The sequence below is a fragment of the Glycine max genome, chromosome 2, assembly GCF_000004515.6.
Source record: "Glycine max cultivar Williams 82 chromosome 2, Glycine_max_v4.0, whole genome shotgun sequence".
Taxonomy (NCBI): Eukaryota; Viridiplantae; Streptophyta; class Magnoliopsida; order Fabales; family Fabaceae; genus Glycine; species Glycine max.
In genome coordinates this window covers 19,304,738-19,310,236 of record NC_016089.4, presented here as the reverse complement: position 1 = coordinate 19,310,236, position 5,499 = coordinate 19,304,738, and positions in this window count along the sequence as shown.

The following is a 5,499-nucleotide window of genomic DNA, read 5'->3' as shown; positions in this document are numbered from 1 at the left end:
CCCCCCCCCCCCCTTTTTCATTTAAAGACATCGACGGGTGAGAACTTTTGATCTGCCCCTAGGTTCACTTGAGGCTCGTGCACGGTGGCCCTCATTGCCCCAGTGTAGGGCTTTGAGGTATCAATCGTTGTCTTTTCTCCACAACCTTGTAGCAAGGAAGAAGGCAAGAAGCGGTTGATTCTCAAGAAACATTTGAAGGATTTTTTAGTTTGATGGATTAAGTCAAATGACTCCTATTCTTGATAACTCACTTCTCTCTCAAAAAGACAAACTTTTAGGAATGATAAAATGAGGTCACATGAATGTCTATATTTTTACTTGAAAACACAGTCAATCAAATGCTTGTTTTCTTTTTTTTTATTATTCTGAAACTTATTGTTTTGAACTTTACTTGTCGTTTTACGGCACCCCCACCAACGTGCAGGATGAGTAATCTCTGATTGAACGGTCTTGGAAGTCATTAGAGACATCTAGCAACGACCTTCAAATTGCCCCATGTGTGGAATCTCTTGTGAATGTCAGGATTCATAAGTGATTTTCCTAAAATTTCAGACAGCCCAAATCAATTAGACCTTGCACCTTGTGCTTCAGGGTCCTACAATGCTTAATGGAATGCCCCGGGGCCCCTCCATGACAAGCACATAAGTTGTATCCTCGGAAAAATGGAGGTTGAGGAACCTTGGCTAAGGTTATGGCAACCATTGAATTATCGAGTAGATATGGGAGCAAGTCAGCATAGGACATCAGAATTGGGGTGAATTCTACAGGCTTTTTCGCTGCAAAATTCATTTCTTGGTTGGTGTTTTGGTTTGTGCTAAAGCTGGTGTTTGGCATTGGTCGTGCGGTAGGCAGGCTTTATGGTTGATTTAGGGATGGCCCTTGTGGATGATTAGGTGGTGGGTAATGAGAGGGGTTGTTATTGGCTAAGTAATGACATTGTTGGGCTGGTGGGAAATTTGGCCGTGTAGGAATGGCAGTCACAGCAACGGTTTCTCCCTCATTCTCATATTCTTCATTTGCCCCAGTTTTTGCATTCATCAAAGTAGGATGATCAAATTTGCCTCTTTTCGGACCCACTTTGATCCTGTCACCGGTGAAGACCAAATCCGCAAAGCTTGAAGGTGCGTACCCTACCATTTTTTCATAGTAAAGCATTCGTAATGTGTCTACTACTATTGTGATCATCTCTTTCTCCATAGTTGGAGGTGCCACTTGAGCTGCCATGTCTCTCCACCTTTGGGCGTATTTTTTGAAAGATTCGTGCCCCTTTTTACCCATGTTCTATAGTTGCATCCTATCCGGAGCCATATTAGAATTGTACTGATACTACAAAGGCAACCATTAGGTCCTTCCAAGAATGGACTCAGGAAAGTTCCAAGTTAGTGTACCAGGTGACAGCTACCCTAGTAAGACTTTCTTGGAAGAAATGTATCAGCAGTTTCTCATCTTTTGAATATGCCCCCATCTTCCGATAGTATATTTTCATATGATTCTTGGGGCAAGTAGTTCCCTTGTACTTGTCAAAGTCAGGCACCTTGAACTTGGGAGGGGTGATGATATTGGGTACTAGGAACAATTCTTCTATGTTAGCAAAGGCATAATCTCCGCCTCCTTCAATGGCCCTGAGTCTTTCCTTTAGATGATCCAACTTTCCCATTTCTGCCATACCAGGAGGGTTTTTACTCGCTGTGGAATGAAAGGGGTGTGGTTATGGGTGATACTAAGGGCCCTCCAAAGTGTTTTGCAGGGGTATATCACCAACTGCTTGCCCTTCAGTGGCATATCTGAGGCGAGGCTCAAAGTTGGCTAAATTGCGATGGGGTATTTCATGTGTCTCCCCCATGGGTTGAGAGACATGTGCATGATCATATTGAGGTTGCTGGCTCTCAATGAGTATAGGAGTGGAGTTATCGACATCCTCACCGGGAGTGTACGCCACATTGGGTGGTGTATAGTTGGGAGGCAAGCCATATGGTGGGAAGGCGTGCTTGTTTTGAATTTGCACATAATGCTGGCCGCCCATACTTCCCAAATCTTTGCCTACCATATCTGAGGTTGGATGATTCATTTGGTTGAGGCCATATGGGGGCGTCGGGTTCACCTTAGCAACAACACTAGTAGCGGCAACTACAACCGCATTGGCTTCCATTATCTTCTTCATGCTCATCATGGCCTCCATCATGGTGGCCATTTACTCTTTGATGGCCTCCATGTCCGCCTTCATCTGTTCTTGCACCTCCTCTACTTCACCAATTACTCTAGCTCTAGCACAGGTTCGGTAAGGGTGTCGTAAAGCGTGTTCTTTCCTTTTGATAACAATGATTAAGTTCGCTTTTTTTCAAGGAAAGAATGCAATGAGCAATGCAACCAATGAAAAGCATGGATGTATGCGAATGATGCAAAGTTGAAGTATTGCGAATTTTTACGCAGGACATAGGGTTGAATCAATTTAGATTTTCAACATGGTCCATGACATCTTTGTCAAGGTGAAACTAGAAGTAACAAAGACATCAACAGTCCTAAATGTGTTTGGCAGTAGACGAAGCAGCGATGTAACTCGATCCATCTATTGCCCCAATTTTTTGCAAGATGGTTACTTCCATACTTCAACTTGACTTGATGAACCTTTTCGTAAAAGCATGAGCTTGGTTCAACCCCATAACCCAAGGAATGGAAATTTTGATTGCCAATACTTTGACAACATTTCATAGAGATGAAAGACTCGGGAATACGTATTCTATGCATGGAAAATGTAATTATGAGATTGAGATGCCCGAAGAAACATCATTTCCTAGTTAACCACGCATTAGGTACCATGCTCAATCATTTTGTTTTGTTGTTTTTTTTAGAAATGGGTTTATGATCCCAACATGGTTGGCTCATGGTACCTAACACATGCCACTAAGAATGCAGTGTGAATTTTCATGCTTCTTTTTTTGTTTTTGTTTTGCAGAGGAAAATGAAAGGATCATGCATGAGTAAACATGAAAATAAAAGGTATTCAAAAAGCATCTTAGATGCAGATGTATGGTGATGAAATCACTTACGTAAAATGCAATGCATGAACATGATAAGTGACAAATGCAGGAACGATATGTCCATTACGATGCCATGAAGAGATGCATGATGCAATAAAGGAATATGCCAGAGCGAGTTTTCTATGTGCTCCTAATTGAGGAATCTAATGTAATTGATAGACAAGCACACCCAACACAACAACATAGCAAAGGTTATGTACAAATATGGACAAAAAACCAAAGATAAAAGGGAAGAGAGAACATAAATAAAGAAGTCATGATGACATGTTGCACACTGATTGATTTGCCTAACTCTCTAAAAATAGTCCACAGTAGAGTTGCCAACTATCACAACCTACCTTTCAGCGGGAGGGCGACGCGGGGTTCATGGGTGCGTCTTCCAAGGGAGGGGAACACATGGAGTCACCACCAATGTTTATTCGAGGGAAACGTTGGAAAAACCGGAATGTGTGGTCTACAAACTTTAAGTGTGAAAGGTTTGAGAGTTGTTTTTACGCACGGGGAAGGTATTAGCACCCTACGTGTCCATCACATGGGATGACAACCTTTAATCAAGTGTGCAAGACATGACTTCAAAATTACGTATTTTCCCTTTTTTATGTTTTTATGTATTTTACTTTTTTTATGTTTATGTTTTTCTTGCCTTTTTATGTTTTTTACTTTTTTGAGGGCCTTTTTGTATTTTTTATCCTTTTCTGGTCGACAATGGTGTTTCCCTCGCTCCTACGTATTCGTCAATTATGATGAGGAAATTAGACCTACGTAGTTCTTTCAGAACTTAACGTTGGTTAAGTTGTTTTTATCCTTTTTTGCAAGATATATTTTAACCGAACAAAATTCGTTTAAGGAATTGGACCATTAAACAATCTTTTGATTCTTTGAAAAAAGGAGAGAATCGTTTAAGGCATTGGACCTTTAACGATCTCTTGGTTTTGAAAGGAGAGAAACGTTAAGGCGTTGGACCATTAACGATCTCTTGGTTTTTGGAAAGGAGAGAAACGTTAAGGCGTTGGACCATTAATGATCTATTGGTTGTGAAAGAAGAGAAATGTTAAGGCATTGGACCATTAACGATCTCTTGTTTTTTTGAAAAGGTGTGGTCGACAAAAGCGGGGCTTTCGCTCCTACATATCCTCGATTTGCAATGAGGAAATCAGACCTACGTAGTTCTTGCAAAAGCGATAAAGTTATGTGTTGATTTTATGCTTTGAATGGTCCATTTTAACCAATAAAAGCAAAGAGGACCATTTTAAGGCGTTGGACCTTAAAACGGTTTTGAGTGACTTTTGCGGACAAAGCTTGGTTTGTGAGTTTATTTTAGCCTTAGTTTCACTTTGATTATTAGTCAATTCATTCAAGAAAACTTTCAAAGAAAAACTTCCGATTGATTTTTTTTATTATTTTATTATTATTATTTTCAAGATATTTTGATCATTTTATTATTATTTTGCTTTTTTTAGTTTAACTGAGGTTATAGTGTGAATGATCGGTTAGATTTTGCTTTAACAGTGATTAAATGAGATTACAATGCAAATGATCAGTTAAAATTCATTTTATCAATTATTAGGTGAGATAACGGCTTAAAAGATCGGTTAAAGCTCGTTAAAAATGGAAGAAAAGAAAACCGAAAGTGAACGAAATGAAGATGAAAGCCAACAAAATGAGAAATGAATTGAAAGTCTCAGATTCGAAAACTTACCAATTGAAGACTGAAGAACGCACGAAGAATGGACGAAGAATGGCGAAAAGTCTTCATGGAAACGTCTGAGAAGCATTACTGAAGCACCTCGGCTTGACTTTCTTCACGGAAACACGCTTTTTCACCCAAAACAGCTTAAATGCATAGCATATGGGTCAAGGAACCTTTAGAACAGCCCCCCTCGTCCTATTTATAGAAAAAAGGGGGTGGTGCTTGCCGCCCAGCTCGCCCAAGCGAGCTCTGCTCGACCAGGCGAGCAGGGGCTTCCTTAGGAAGCTTTCTGAGGCACCCCCTTTTTTCATAATTTATGGAAAAGTTATGGAAGACTTACGGAAGCATATCAGACTTGTTTTTCTTCTTTTTTTTGTCTTCTTTCTCACCCATCATAAGTGAAATATGCTTATTTTGGGTTATGGGAATTTTACGGAAGCCTTGGAAGCCATTTTTCAACAAAACGGGGGAGGAGGTTGCAGCCCAGCTCGCCCAGGCGAGCTAGGTTGCTTCCTCCTTAAGCAACCCAGCTTAAAAAATGTTCTGGAAGGGCCTAGATTCAAAATTTCTATTTACAACCCTATCTTGATAAGTTCCCCCTCTCATTTTTTGTGTTTTTTGGCTGTTTTCCTTCCGAAACCTCATGGAACTTTATGGATTCCACGACGGTGGGTGTCCAGCCTTCCAAAGTGATCAACAACGGTCCCCGGATGAAATTAGGGTGTAACAGTCTATTAACACCCCTCACTTTGCTAAATATACTCTCGTTTT